At 42.7% G+C, this 16,493-nt stretch overlaps 3 pseudogenes; 1 reads left to right on the forward strand and 2 right to left on the reverse strand.

The window, feature by feature from the left end:
* Positions 1–150: 150 nt before the first annotated feature.
* LOC129354401 (probable cationic amino acid transporter) lies at positions 151–5,767 on the reverse strand (annotated as a pseudogene).
* A 3,159-nt stretch (positions 5,768–8,926) lies between these two features.
* On the forward strand, positions 8,927–10,966 carry LOC129354404 (tripartite motif-containing protein 16-like; annotated as a pseudogene).
* A 2,567-nt stretch (positions 10,967–13,533) lies between these two features.
* Positions 13,534–15,855, reverse strand: LOC129354383 (60S ribosomal protein L22-like 1; annotated as a pseudogene).
* Between the last annotated feature and the right edge of the window lie 638 nt (positions 15,856–16,493).

Here is a 16,493-nt window from a genome sequence, read left to right on the forward strand (position 1 = left end):
TGAAAACGTTAAAGGGTTAAAGAGGAGCCATGTTGGGATGACTTCCTGGAGGCGGAGCTTCAGAAAGAGGGAGAAATTTTAAAGAGATAGAGACCAAATTACTAATTAAATTTCTGTTCACTCATATTCGATATGCACCTAATCCCGCCCTTTAAGCTTTCAGTCATCTTCATCATTAAACCCAAAGTTGGTCCGTCCCCTGGACCTGCTGGTTCCGGTCGGGTTCTGGACTCCGGCTCCAGACTGGTACCCCTGCTGGTCCCCGTCATCCTCTCCCTGGCTCTCATACGGCTCCTCCTCCTGGCCCAGGTTCTGGTTCTGGTGGCGGTGCCGGCTCTCCTCCGGGGCGGACCAGCCCTGGTAGGGCCTCTCGTCCTGCTCCTGGGGACAAAGGTCGTCGTCAGGGGAGAAGGTGTCGTCCAGGTTGTCGTCGTAGCGACGGTAGGAGCTGGCGTGGGCCTGCTGCTCGCGGGCGTCCAGCTCCAAGGTGCTGTGCCAGACGCCGTAGCAGCCGTAGATCAGCAGGCCTGAGGAAACAGGCAGAGGTTTAACAAACTCTGGTTTTTGAATTATTTACCAACATTTTATAGAATAATGGTCTAGAAAAACATCTGAAATTTTATAAAATGTTTAACACTGTCAGAAACTGGTGTCCGAAATCAGTCACAACTTATCGTTTTTAACAAGTTAATTCATTCTGACGTTTAATGCCAGTGCTGCCACCTGGTGGACAAAACTTTTTCAAGTAGCTGCACAATATAACAAATCACATTTTTTATTTGTGGTATTGCAACTTCAAAGAAACATTTAAATGTGATATTTTGTTAGATACAGTTTTGAAGAAACATGCGTGCAACTCAAATTCTGCATGACAGAAATACAAACGGACTGTTGATTGGACGGTTTCTGACTCCGCCCACTTTTGGGTTTGCCCCAAAATATGATCTACTTATTCTAACCCTCAAATTAAAAGGTAAAAAGACACTTTAAGTACCACAAAATGAGGAAATAAGACTCAACTGATTTCACAACTGAATGTAACTAAGTACTTATGACTTAAAGTTCCTTTAAATCAAATGATTTCCTCTGTGTGCAGCATTGTGTACTGACATGTTGGAAGGGTTTCATGCTACATTTCGAGTCTAAAATGAACAATCTGAAGGTTTGAACTCACCTATCAGACACCAGATAGTGAACCTGGCCCAGGTGAGAGAGGACAGTTTCAGCATCAGGTAACTGTTAACCAAAATGGCCGCTGCAGGGACGAAGGGAACACACGGCGCCATGTAGGGCAGCCTCTGCTTGCTCTCCGGCTGCTGTATGATGAGCATCAGGAGCTTCGCCAGTGATCCCAGCATCAGAGTCGCCATCAGGCCAGAAAACACGGCTGCGGCGCCTGAGCCCTGCTCCACACCAAATATGATGGTGGACCAGAAGAGGAAGGACATGAAGAAGAGGGACAGGGTGCATCTGGTGACGATGCGACCGGAGGCGGGGTTGGGCGTGCCGTTGAGTCGGGGATTCCCAGCCGGAGTCGCAGGGTGTAGTAATGGCCGCCCAGAAGTCTTTTGAACAGAGAGGGAGGTCCGGTGTGGAAATGCGAGTCGTCTGCCTCGCCTTCAGTCCCTCCAGCGTGGTAGGAGGATCCGTCACGGTCGGAGCTTTCCAACAGGATGTGGTCGTCTTTGGTAGGTTCACCGTCAACGTCCTTGATGTCCACGTCTTCCTCTGAGATAAACTGGTGTGTGTCTGTCTCTTTGTCGGGCTGGTAGCGAAGTAGCAGCACACACACACTAACCAGAGTGTAAGCCAGCAACGTGCCAATGGACATCATCTCGATCAGATCCCGGAGGCTCACCAGGAGGGCCAGAACGGCCGCCAAGCTTCCCGACACCACACACGCCACCGCTGGAGTGTGTGTTAGAGCTGAGACATGCGTCAGGAACCTGCAAATACACACAAACTGAAAATTAGCTTTAGTTGTATGATGTTGGAGTGCTTCAGCTGAGTCTTCACCTGAACAACAGTCCATCGCGGGCCATGGCGTAGATGACCCTTGGCATCGGGAACAAGGAGCCCAGCAGTGAGACAGTGAGTCCAGCTATGGAGCCAACAGCCACCGTGTATTTCCCCCACATGAAGCCGTGATCAGCAAACATCTCCATGAGTGGAGCGGATCCATCGATCAGGTTATAGGGAACCAGGAGAGTGAGGATCACGCTCACCTGGAGGGAAGCAGAAAACTGCTCAGAAACCAGGACCAGTCAGGGGAGCCGAGCCACAGGGCCCGAGTCCCTGTGGCTCGGCTCCCCTGGTGGTGGTGGTCACAGGTTCGATTCCCGGCCTGGCGAGGAATGTCTCTTTTCATTAGCATATAAAGGCCACCAGAGCCAACAAAACCTTTAAAAACAGAAATGAGGACCAGTCAGAGACTAAACATTCAAAGCATTCAGACCCAGTTCAGATTTTGAATATCAAGGCAAAACAAGACATTAACACAGCAAGATCAGAAATACAAGACCAAGTCCTAAGATACACAAGATAAAGGTTTTAAAAGCTTCTGGGCTAAGTTCAAAACCCGGTTCTGCTAAACCAACGACTCAATACCAAGAGTTCAACAGGCCAAGGTCAAGTCAAGGTCAAGAAAAAGGCTAAATGAAACTTTAGGGGGTTTAGACAAACCAAAATCAATACCAGAGTGTTGACAAGTTCTGACTTCTTCGAGGCTGGGACCAGAACCAGACCAGAACCAGACCAGAACCAGACCAGAAGCAGACCAGAACCAGACCCAGACCAGAACCAGATCAGAACCAGACCAGAACCAGACTAAATCAAGACTGCATCCAGTGTAGATCCAGATTAGGACCGATGTTCATCAAGATCAAGTCCTGTGAGGTTGAGACCAAATCATATTCAAAACTAGAGTCCACTAAAACCTGGAAAAGTTCAAGAGGTTAAAGGATCAAGATTACAGGATTATCAGGCTCAAGTCTCCACATACCAGAACAATTTCAGATCTGCATTAGAGCAGTGACTGTAAAAGACAGAACTGTGAAAAAGTATTGAGTTTTTAATTTTAAGAAATCAACAAGAAACCAGAGTCAATACAAAACCTGTTTTCTAATGGGAGAAAGTTATTTGCCCCTAAACCTAATAAAAAACCCAGCAAGCAGCGTTTTGAACCTCGCTGTCAGGAAGAGACGACGCGTTTCTTAGGTTCAGAGATCAGTGAACTGACCGAGACGTAGGCGGTGAGGCAGGTGACCAGCGAGGCGGTGATGGCGTAAGGGATGGATGTGTTGGCATTTTTCGCCTCCTCTCCAGTCGTTGCGATGATGTCAAACCCAATGAAGGCGTAGAAACACGTAGCTGCACCTTTCATCACCTGAACAGGGAAAATGACAGAAACTGCTAAAACCTTCAACATTTGTAGGTCAAATGTAAAAAAAGCATCGAACCTTCAGAGAGACAAAAAATCAGGAGCAAAAATGAGACACTTTCAAACAAAAGATGGCCAAGACTGACAACTGTTGTCAACGTGAGCAACATTAAAACGGCTTCCAATAGTCTGAAAGTGCATGAAGGGAAATTTTACTGGATTGTTTCCAGTCCAGTTAAATGTGTAAATAAAGATATTTAAGCATTTTGGACTATTAGATAAAAAGAGAAGGAGTAAAACATTTCCACCAAACAATATCAGAAATTTTGAAAGTTTGAAGTCAATAATTTTGAGGTAAATCTCTGAAATGTTCTAGAAAACATGAAAATTTCAGTTAGAAAAGTTAAATATTTTCTAAAAAAAAATACACAAATCTTTTGCTTTTGAAACTTAAATTTCCAAGTTCTTTCTAAAAATTTCTGAAATTAATCTCAAATTTTCTGAGGATTTTTTTCTATAAATTTTTTGACTTTCCAAACTCAGAAATGTTTTGTTTTTTTCTAGAAAATGTCTGAGATTTCTTGTCAGAAATATCCTCCTTTTTCCTATCTGCAATGGTCTGAACACGCTGCTGTACTTTCAAGAGTTTCCCATGTCTTTTAAAAATGTCCTTCTTTAAGTTAAAACTAAAGTAGCTGTGAAATATTGTTTAGTAATTTCTGATCTTGCATGGTGACCGTGTGAAGGTCTCACCCCGGACCAGCCGTACGGCAGGAACCTGCCGCCCTCCCAGTTGCTGGCCGACAGGAAGAAGAGCCCGGCGATGATCATGAAGACCCAGACCACGACGTTCACCACGTTCAGGACGTTATTGAACCCCACCGAGTTTTTCACACCGAGGGCGATGATCGCTGTGACCAGCAGGGCGATGAACAGGGCCAGCAGGTCGGGATACGTGTCCTCACCTTTACCTGAAACACACAGGAAGAGAACGAATGACTTTCTGGATCAGAACCAACTCCAGCATCGCTAATGAGCTGCAGTCACTGACCGAGTCCTCTGAGCGTGCCCAGGTGTGTTATCATGTAGTTGCTGATGCTGTGATTGGCCAGCGAGTCGAACATGCTGCTGAGGGCCGACGCCCCGGCCGCCGTGCCGATCAGATACTCCAGGATCAGATTCCAGCCGATGAAAAACGCCACAAACTCGCCGACCGTCACGTAGCTGTATGTGTAGGCCGAGCCTGTCGTTTTAGGAACCCGAACTCCAAACTCTGCGTAGCAAACTCCTTCACGGAAAACACAGAAACATGACAACATATTAATTCAAGTTCTGACAAAAGCATCCAAAAGTTACTAACGAAAGACAGTAATTAGGCAAAATATTATATCTTAATATCTGTACAAGACTTTAACAAAGTTCAACAAACTCCAATAAGATGGTCCCCAAATAAATATCAGATAAAAGACAGTGGAAACATCTTGGGTAAAAAGGAGAAGTGACATAACTGAAAATTACAAACCCAAAAGCAAAGCTAGCTGCTACAACAGCTGGGAAAGCTTGCAGATCTCTTAGACCTCTCAGCTGACATACCAAGGAATAAAAAAACCTTTTCTGTTTTTTTGTTCAAGCTAGCATTAGCACTGTAACCCAGCTAGCTGAAACAGGAAGTTAGAAGAGTATCAGATTGACAAAAATATTACTGATTGTAGCATTGTTATGACGGATGTAAAGAACAAAATTATAAAGGTTTCACTTATAGATAAAACCATAAAAGCTGGGATTAGCATTACCGCAGTTAGCTGCTATAAACTTAGAAATTAGTGTTTCAAAACATTTAATCTTATTTGTACATTTGTTTTATTTCTGATTTCTAATTTTCCTGATATATTTAATCCTTACAAAATAACTTTCATTTTATTGTTTACATGAAACTGAACTACATAATAAAGTTTCTCTGCCTGCCAATTCTTTTATTTTTCTATAATCGGTTGGTTTTGTTGGTAAAAGTTCATTTTGAAGTGATCTCTGAGTTTCCATCCTGGTTCAGGCCGTTTACCTGACAATATGGACGCCACCGCCGCAATGATGAAGGACAGGATGACCCCCGGCCCGGCCATCGCCTTGGCGACCAGCCCGGCCACCACGTACATCCCGGTGCCCACGCAGCTGCCCACGCCCAGCGACACCAGGTCCAGGGTGGTGAGGACCTTGGCCAGCCCCGCGGCGGAGCCCTCCGGCAGCTCGGTGAGGCCGTCAGCGCCGTGGCCCATGGAGCCCACGGGTTTGGTCCTCAGCAGGCGGGAGCTCACGGCGAACCAGGCCTCGCCCGGCGACAGCCGACCCAGCCACGCCGCCATCGCTCCACCTGCTGATCACCTGCCGATGCTAACGAGCTTCACAGCCTGCCTGCCATCGCGCCGGACTCATCCGGACCGCACCAGAACCAGCTCCCAGAACCCAGAGGAAGAGGGGAGAAGCTATGAAGACACAAAACGACATGTTGTGGTAAATCTGGAGAAATTCACTGAACGCTCAGATGGATTTCAGACAGAGGTTGCTGGAACGGAGCGGTTCTGCTGGTTTCCATTAACACATTCCTGAACTGGTTCCAGTTCAGCAAAAGCCTAGAAGTGTTTCCAACTCTTCTCGCTCCTTGCTGAGATGATTTTACTTTTATTTCAAGTCTGTTTGGTTCCTTTCAGCCTTTGGTTTAACATCCTGGGACTTGCTGGATTTTTATTTATTATTTTACAATAATATGAAACTTATTTGCTGTTTGTTCTGTATAATTTTAGTCAATACATTTCAAAGCTTATTGCTTGTGCCTGTTTCTCCATCAGTTCAGAAAATGTTCAGCAACAAAACCAGAGTCCAGGTGTTCCTGTTCCTCCTCCTTGTAGTTTTGGACTTCATCATCTTCTTCTCTTCCTCCTCAGTTGTTGTTTTCTAGCACAAAGATCAACAATGCATCTTGTTTGTGTTTACTGACAGGATCCTCAGCGGTTAGAAGATCTGCAGGATTTGGAGAATTATGGAGGATTTTCTACATGAAAATAATTATGGCTTTATATGTAATAAACCCACATTGTGGTAAAATCCACCTTCATTTGTGCTTTAAAACCAGCAAAATATTCAGAATTTGCAGAACCAATATTGAGTGCTGCCATCGGGGTTCTGGTTCTGTGAACAGTTGGGTCCCAGTGGGCCCAGTTGGTTCCCCTGCTCCGCTGTTCTTCTGACCCACTAGAGTGAGACTCGGCCTCTGAAACTTTAATGACGCCGTGGATCAAATTTCACAGCGGAAAACTACAACAAACCAACTTCTGGTCCCGTTAAAGTGCAGCTTCACCCTCCAGGTGATAAAACAGAAACACCTGCGACAAACCGCAGCAGAATAAACAGCTGCAGCTGCAGCAGCAACAGCAGCAGCAGCAGCAGCAGCAGCAGCAGCACACCTGAGCACACAGGTAAATACTCACTGGCCGTCTCCGTCCTGCAGCCGAGCGGGTCTGAGCCGCGGCGCTGCAGAGTGGCTTTAGTCCTGCAGCCCGGCGTCATGTGACCAGGCTGCTGAAATATTCAGCATCATGTTTGACCGCAGCTGATGTTTGTTTCTGTGGGAACGCAGCAGGTGGAGCTTCGCTGTGGAAAAAGGTTTCGGTTAATTATCTGCACAATAAAATGGAGACATTCAGGATTCATTTTAGTTTTGATGTTAATAAAATAGTATGAAGGATATTATCTGAGCTAAAGTTATAAAAGGAACGCCTGTATAAGTTAATCAGTTGCTAAGGAAACAATTTAATATCAGTTTGTTATTGAAGAAATTTATTTAAGATGATTTATTTGTTTTCCCTGGGAAAACTTTGACTTAAAAGACAAAACAAAACTTCAAATCAAAAACAATAAATACATAAAACTCAAGTGAATAAACTTATAAAGTATTTCAAAATAAACCAGTCTTTTACTGGTTTTGTACCAGTAACACTGAGTTTTGTACTTTTAAATTAGCACTAACCATTATTCACTACAGTCTGAACAAAATTATATTGATTATATATATTAAATAAACTAATTAAAACAAAAAACTTAATGAAAAATTGGTTTAATGCATTAAGTAAAACTAGTACATCTAGAGCAAATAATCATTTTAAAAAAAAATCTAAAATTAAAAGAAGACTGCAGCTGATTTAAAAAAAGCTCTATTAAATTAAGTTAAATTATATAAAAAAAATAAAATGAATATTATTTGAATGAAGAAAATGCAACCAATGGAATAAATGAATATAAAAGACATTATTCTATGAATTAAATTGTAAAAATATAATTCATAAATAAATGAATAAAAGTGAAATAAAGAAACTAAATTCATGAGAGAATATTTCAGTGTTTTCATGAACACTGATGGTTCAAAGTAAATATGGCATAAAACTACAGAGCCTGTTTGGACATGGTGTGTTATTTTAATCTGGCGGTAATCTGACGCTCAGAGTCAGATTACCGCCTGCAGGCTGCAGGTTTACGGAGGAAACGGGACACCCGACAGAAAAATACTTCAGAGTCCAGCAGCTTGAAGACAAAGATTTTGGGTCATTTCCAACAATTTGGATGCAAATATCATAATTTATCAACACCAACCTGAGCAGAGCTTGCAGCGCTGCAAGAATGGCAGCAAAGACGCTTCTGTCCAAGGACGTCCATAGATGGACAACAGAAGACATGAGTCCACCACAACGTCCAAATGAAACCGGACTGAAGAGCTTCTGAAACCTTGAAACTCGTCAAAAGTTCCCGATGAAGCTGCTTCATCAGTTTGTTTTTACTGCAATCCGTCTCAGAAAGGCGTCATTTTGTTATTATTGTTCTCAGTTGTTATTTATTAATTTAGTTTTAATGTAGCTCTGAGCCTGCCCTCGTGTTCAATGTCATCCATATGGAAAAACCACCCTGGTCCCAGTCACAAGGAACAGGAACTTTCTTCTGTCAACACAGCAGATTGAAGTCATGTGGGGTTCCACAAGGTCCAGTCTTTGGGCTCCTCCTATTTACTATCTACATGCTCCTGCTAGCGCAGGTTACAACAGGTTTTGGGAGCCGGGACATTTCCCAGAACATTTCGCAGCCGCCTGCTGGTCATCAGGAGCCCAGCCTGGATGCTTGCCTGGTGAACTGAGGTTTGCTGAGGGGTGTGACCCGGGGTTGGGTTCCCATTTATTAAAAAGCAATCCATATCGTTCATGCGGCTAACGCTGATATCTGCCTTGCTGAAACTCCCACAGAATCCAGTTGGGATACTGAAAAGAAAGACGCCCCTTCGCCTCCTTTGTCACAGCATTGCAGAGTCACACCTGCTGCAGATGCCTTCAGTGAACTGACTACATTCTAGATTTCTAAGTTTTGATAAGTCAGTTGTTTGGAGGAAAGAAATGTAATGACAGTTAAACCTGATACTCCTGTTGTTCCTGCCTGCAGCCGGGAGGAGCCAAGGTCTGCTGAAGGTGAAAGCTGATTCCAAACTCACAGTCACTGTGACTGACAGCAGAAATGGAGCAGAATCAGCTGGACAGAGAAGCTTTCTCCTGTTCCATCTGTCTGGATCTACTGAAGGATCCGGTGACGATTCCCTGTGGACACAGTTATTGTATGAACTGTATCAAAACCCACTGGGATGCAGAGGATCAGAGGAGAATCCACAGCTGCCCTCAGTGCAGGGAGACATTCATACCAAGGCCTGTTTTGAAGAAAAACACAATGTTTGCAGCTTTAGTGGAGAAACTAGAAAAGACTGGACCTCAAGCTGCTCCCCGCTATGCTGGACCTGAAGATGTGGCCTGTGATTCCTGCACTGGAAGAAAACTGAAAGCCAGGAAGTCCTGTTTAGTCTGTCTGGCGTCTTACTGTCAGACTCACCTTCAGCCTCATTATGATTCAGCTGCATTTCAGAAACACAAGCTGGTGGAGCCGACCAAAAACCTCCAGGAGAACATCTGCTCTAAGCATGATAAGTTGTTGGAGATCTTCTGCCGCACTGATCAAAAGTGTATCTGTTACCTCTGCACCATGGATGAACATAAAGGCCATGAGACAGTCTCTTCTGCAGCAGAAAGGACTGAGAGGCAGAGAGAGCTGGAGGAGAGACGAGGAAACATCCAGCAGAGAATCCAGGACAGAGAGAAAGATGTGAAGCTGCTTCAGCAGGAGGTGGAGGCCATCAATCACTCTGCTGATAAAACAGTGGAGGACAGTGAGGAGATCTTCACCCAGCTGATCCGTCTCCTCCAGAAAAGAAGCTCTGAGGTGAAGCAGCAGATCAGATCGAAACAGAAAGATGAAGTGAGTCGAGTGAAAGATGTTCAGGAGAAGCTGCAGCAGGAGATCACTGAGCTGAAGAGGAAAGACGCTGAGCTGGAGCAGCTCTCACACACAGAGGATCACACCCAGTTTCTCCTCAACTACCCCTCACTGCCAGCACTCAGTGAGTCCACAGGATCATCCAGCATCAACATCCGTCCTCTGAGACACTTTGAGGACATGGCAACAGCTGTGTCAGAGCTCAGAGACAATGATGGACGTCCTGAAAGACTCATGGACAAACATCTCACTGATTGTCACTGAGGTGGATGTTCTACTGTCAGAACCAGAACCAAAGAGCAGAGCTGAATTCTTAAAATATTCATGTGAAATCACTCTGGATCCAAACACAACACACACACAGCTGGGCCTGTCAGAGGGGAACAGGAAGGTGACCAGGATGAATCAACATCAGCTTTATTCTAGTCACCCAGACAGATTCACTAATTATTCTCAGGTTCTGAGCAGAGAGAGTCTGACTGGACGTTGTTACTGGGAGGTGAAGTGGACCGGGTCGGTTTGTGTTGCTGTCGCTTACAAGAACATCAGCAGAGCAGGAGGTGATCTTGAATGTAGATTTGGACGCAATGACAAATCCTGGGCATTAGATCATCGACAAAAAGGCCTTGAATTTGTTCACAAAAGCATCTGGACCTCCATCTCAGGTCCAGTTTCCTCCAGACTGGGAGTGTACCTGGACCACGGAGCAGGTCTTCTGTCCTTCTACAGCATCTCTGAAACCATGACTCTGATCCACCGAGTCCAGACCAGATTCACTCAGCCGCTTCACGCCGGGGTTGGGATTGGTTTAGAAAGCTCTGCAGAGTTCAGTAAACCCAACTAGATTTCTTCTCCTCTATCTGATGGTTGATCCGGGTTCATGGTTCTGAAGTCTCTGCTGTTCGGTTCTTCTCTGATTTAAATGTAGCTCTCTGTATTCCAGAATATCACTGCTTATGTTTTTTTTTTTCATTATTATAAGATACAGAAATATTTCTCTGCATGAACGTCTAAACTTGTCTGGGCTCTAATGGCTATATTTGAAATGATTTTCTTGAATATTTTGGTTTCTCTTCCACTGTTCTGCAGAACAAATGTTGTTTAAATCATTTGGAATAGAAGTGAACTGGACTTGATTCTGTTTTCCTTATTGTGATCCAAAGAAAATACGGGAAATAAACATAGAAATTATGCTGGTTCATGTCTGCTTTTCTCTCTTTGGCATTCATTTAATAAAACGACTTGATTACAGAGAAATATGGAATGTTTTCTCTTCATTATGACAATAAATTTGGAGTTTTGTCATCTAAAATGCAGAAATATTTGTTCAGTGTCTCATGTGGCCCACTGTGGTGGGTTTAGTTTTAAGATCTTCATGTTTTCCAGTCATGGTGAAATCTACTGGGATCAAAACACACCACAGACTCATCATGATTTCAGAGAACCACACAGATTGTTGCAGCCGCTGTGTAAACATCAGGAGCACCGGGACGTTTCCCAGTGGCCTGACTGGCCATCGGGAGCACCGGGACGTTTCCCAGTGGCCTGACTGGCCATCGGGGAGCACCGGGACATTTCCCAGTGGCCTGACTGGCCATCGGGAGCACCGGGACGTTTCCCAGTGGCCTGACTGGCCGTCGGGAGCACCGGGACGTTTCCCAGTGGCCTGACTGGCCGTCGGGAGCACCGGGACGTTTCCCAGTGGCCTGACTGGCCGTCGGGAGCACCGGGACGTTTCCCAGAGGCCTGGTACGCTCAGGATAGCAGAGAGGTGGGATCCAAGTTCAGTTCTGGTAGCTACCAAACTACCAAGACTCCAGTTGCAATACTGAAAGTGAGGGAGGAACCAGGCAAACAGGAAGTTGAATTTATGTTTTTTGAGGTGAAGTTATGGTTTCTCCATCTTTTAAGCTATAACCGTAGAGTGTCTTAATTTGATATAAAATTAATAATGTACAACAATTAAAACAAAGCTATCTGCGTCACAAGCTAGCATAATTACAACTGGAAACATGGCCAGCAAACACAAATAAAAACATTTTTGTCAGATGGTAAATGAACATCTATAAACTTAAACAGCGTATTAACTTTATTCTGGTCAAGATTATTTACGAACCATCTGTAATGCTTACCTTTAGCCATAAACACAGACTGGTCTGAAACAGCAGCTGGTCTCCAAGCACAAACTTTGTGAAGGCGTCGCCTCGGGCCTGTTCCGGCCGCCATCTTACATTATCTCGGTTAGATTTTCTACCTCCAACTCTTCATGAACAGAACTGTTTCCTGAGTAGCATCCCGTGTGGTTTGCCGTTTGTAAAGTTACACAGGAACTTAAACAGGTTTATTTTGCCTGTTAAAAAGTAAAAAATTGTTCATTTAATTGTCAAACTAAATATTAAGATTTCTAGCAACATTTCCAGCTCCTAACCGCATATTTAACTCACGCGCAAACTAGCTTGTTGATAAACGGAAGTGGAACATCAAAATAAAAGCTGGGTTTTCCAGACTTTTAAGAGGCTCCGCTGCTGGCGGAACAGAATCGTTTCAGTCATTGCTCAAGTAACGTTTTTATATATAAAATTGATTATTTTTCTTTTGATATGGCCAAGGTGTTAGCTGAAAACAGGACTTAGTGTTTTAGCGGTGACGTTTACTCATGTTTCTATAGCAACAGCGGTGAAGCCAGATGACTTCCGGTTCGTGTTCGGTTCACTCTATGCAGCTGCTAACAATAAATAATTTTGTTCTTTTTTTATGAATGAATAAACATCAAGTTTTCATCTTCGATAGCCGCTCTAAAGCAACTTAAGAGTGAATGAAGTTGAACCGGAAGTGTTCTGTGGTGACCGATCCAGAAACTGTCGCTGTAACTGCATGAATACATGAATGTGTCGCCGTGACGACACGTCCTGCTCAATGAACACATTACAGGCAATAAACGGAAAAACCTTGACATGCGCAACGATTCAGACCGGCCAGCAGCGGAGATAAGAGCCTCAAAACCCAGCTTTTATTTTGATATGCTACTTCCGCTTTTGCAGCTAATTTGCATGCTAGGTGACCTAAATATTTATTTACCAGCTAAATATTTAGCTATAAATTCTATTACTAACTAAATATTTAGTTATAAGCTAAATATTTAGCAGAAAAAAATAAATGTTTAGTTTGGAATTAAACATTTAGTTAAGAGTACAAATTTAATTATAAACCAAGTATTTCTATTTTAAATTAAATATTTCGTTTAGATCTCTGACATAAAAATATGTATGAACAACATGGTGAAATCATGGCTTTGAAAAATTATCTCCCAAATTGTTTCTCTCTGATAGGCTAAATAAACCAAAACTGGTGCTCATTTTAATACTCTATAACTTTATATTCCGTCTCTTTGCTGTCGGTTTGTTTTCAGCTTTTATGAACAATTTTCAGCACAACTAATGACAAATAAATGTTTTTCTCTCTTGGCTTCATTCACCTCGTTCTTTCGTATTAATTTGTCTTGAGGTAACATTCAGATTTATATGCACGTTACTTTGCTGCATTCCTCATTTTATTCTCTCGCTGCAGTTAAACAATCATTTCTTGCAGCTCCGCAGTCTGTCTGCTTGTTCTCTACATTCTTTCACAGCTCTGTATTTTAGATTGAATCTTATTGCGCCATCTGTTGGCAGGTAGATTAACTTTTTTCTACTGGACTTATAAAAAATCCAAGTTTTTCTTCATTTTCACATCTGACTGCATAACTGATTTAATAGAGAATATTGTATTTGTGTTAAAATGATAAAAAAACATAAAGCAAATTATTTTCTTCTCCACTTTTATTCTCCTGCACACAGAAATCTGCATGGCTCCCCTGCAGCTCTTCACTCATCTGCCTCGGACTCTTCGTCATCCTGGCTGATCTGGAAGTAGCGCAGCTCGTATGTCTCTTTGTCGGACGCCACCACCCTCAGCCAGTCCCGCAGGTTGTTCTTCTTCAGGTACTTCTTGGTCAGGTACTTCAGATACCTGCCAGAGAAGACGACGGGTCGGTTCTTCTGTTAACATCATCTTCAACAGCATCGGCAGGCCTCGCTTACCTCTTGGAGAACTGTTTCTCAGACGTTACGTTGATCTTGTTCTTCATGCGGCCGACCTGGACGATGTTCCCCAGGTTCCCCGTCTTCCCGTTCACCTTGATCCGCTCTTTGAGGAAGGTTTCCTGTCACACAGAGCACAATAATGCGCTAGGGAAGGGAACCCTAGTCGACCCGGAGCTAGGGAAGGGAACCCTAGTCCACATGCAACATTAGCTGCTAGCAAAACCAGTCACTTTAATGTTGCTATGGGAACCGTGACAGCTGTAGAAGTCATATCTATGGACAAAAAGGACTTACAAAGTTTGCGGAGTCCAGGATGCGTCTCCACTGGGTGGGTCAGGTCCAGGGTGAACTTCCAGGACGGGGCCTTTCTGGACTTCTTGCCTGCAGCGACTCTTTTCTGTTTGATCTGCAGCACAAAGCAGCAACGTTTCCTCCATCAGTCAGAGCCCAGACCTCACTTTATCCGAACCAAACCGTCACACAAGCTCTCTGAAATCAACTCTTACTGTTAGCATGAAAGTTCAGGCAGAACTGTAAAGTAACGGTGATTTCAGTACTTTGGATGATGAAGGACTCACATGCTGCTATACAATACACTTTAAATTAATACCCAAAACCACAATCATGCTATTGTTATTCTACATTTCATGACTTGCGGCTTGTTTTTTTTAAATGAGACATGGAACAAATCAAACTTTTTCTGACTGCGTTACAGAAAATAGTAAACAACAAAGTTGGGCTCAAACCATTAATCAGATTAATGGTGATAAATTATGAACTTATTAAGTAATAAACTGTTAAGAGTGTAGAGACTAAAACGTCATTTGTTGAAAGAACACACTTATAGCAGTAATTCCAACTTGGACGGTTTAATATTTCTAGTGCACTGGATCAGCCCACAACTACTGTACAAATATTCACTCAAATAAGCCACAAGCTACACAGAAATATATTTTTTGTAAACATAAATACTAAACTGGTAAGTAGCAAAAAGACTAGGACGAATAAGCCGAAATGGCAACAAGGCAACGAGCTGCCTAGCAACCAAAAACAAGCACGTAAAAAATTTATCTGAATGGATAAAATCCTTCATAACGAAAATCCAACATATTTTCTACGTAGTCTGGTCTACCGGCAGACCGATACTGGAACACGTGTACAGGCTAACGCTAACTCTGCCCTTTTTCTACACTGTTTATTCATAAAAACAATTAAAATCACGCAAAGCTTACTATATCACTAATAATATATATTTGTTTTAAATAAACAACTAAAATCACATCTATTTCGCTAACTGGAAGAGGAGCGAACCGGACTCACCGGCGCCATGTTGAGACCGAACGGGAAAAGAAAGAAACGGATGTGACGCACAGGGACGTAGGACGTCCGGCTTGAAACGCCTTTCCCAAATATGGTCAATGCCACATCTGCCCAAAATAATAGAATACGTGTAAAAAAATAACAATTTACAACCTAATGATCAGGCGTTGGTATCACGTTGCTACATTTACTGGAGTCATTTTGTGGAAAAATTTTAATTTTAGAGTAATTTTACTACAACATGCTTTTTACAATTACTTGATCATTTTTGTAGCTTTATCAAATAAAGCTCAAACATATTTTAATAAAATATATGCCAGATCCAGATACAAACCTACAGTTTATGTTGAAATGAGACCTTTTGTTTGTAGACAAGTTTCATTTTTCTGATATTATTTTCTATATGCGAACCCTTTTGTGCTATTTGGAGATAAAGAACATACAGCATATTCAGTAATATATATTCTCAGTTGACATACTTTACCTACTATAAATATTATTTTCAATATTTTATTGTGGGAAAAACTAATTGGAAAAGTGTATTTTTTCTGCCTGAGCTTGTTATTTTATGTTACTTATTTGTATAATTTTTCCCACATTTTAGTCTTCAAAATTGCACATGAAATAATATTTTCTCCATCTGACAATCAGTTAGTATTTAAGTAGCTTTTTTACAAAATACTCTTCTAGTCTTACTTGAGGTATTTCTTGGAGACACATTTTACCTGACACAGACTATAATTTCTGGGTTTTTTGCCCAACTTTGCTAATAATGTAGCAGACGTTTTAACAATTAAATAAACACAGATTTTAATGTGTTTAGCTTAGAAACAGCAGCTATTGTGATTTTTCTTCCTAAAAGAGGAAAGTTTGGTCACTGCAGGGTAGAAGCTGTTTTCCCTTGTTGGTCAAAGGTCAGATGTTGCCAAACCTGGCCTGATAATAAACCTGATCAATCATTGACCTGCTCTCCGCCCCTTTCAGCTCCATTCATTCGGCCGCTCCACGTCTCCGAGCCTGCAGAGGAAATCAGCCTCTGATGAGTCACAGAAACCAGAACTTCGCCCTGAAAGGGAAGAGCTGGAAAAATGAAAGAAAAAAAGAAGCATGCATTTGTTTTTCCAGTGATTCATCTGCATGCTGGGTGTTTCTGTCCTGGCTGCAAATACTACAACTCAGGAGGAGGAGAAGAAAAAAAGACGCATAAAACAGGAACTCAGAGTAACTCAAGTTCTGCATTTGAGGAAATGACACAAGTTTGGTTTTGTTTCTACCACAATGTTACACAAACTCAGCTCTCTTAAAAATCAGAGCCACGGAGTGATAATAATTCTGTGCATTTTATTTTGTGGAATTAT

This window comes from Poeciliopsis prolifica, unplaced genomic scaffold, assembly GCF_027474105.1.
Source record: "Poeciliopsis prolifica strain line A6 unplaced genomic scaffold, Auburn_PproV2 SCAFFOLD109, whole genome shotgun sequence".
In the NCBI taxonomy this organism is placed as follows: domain Eukaryota; kingdom Metazoa; phylum Chordata; class Actinopteri; order Cyprinodontiformes; family Poeciliidae; genus Poeciliopsis; species Poeciliopsis prolifica.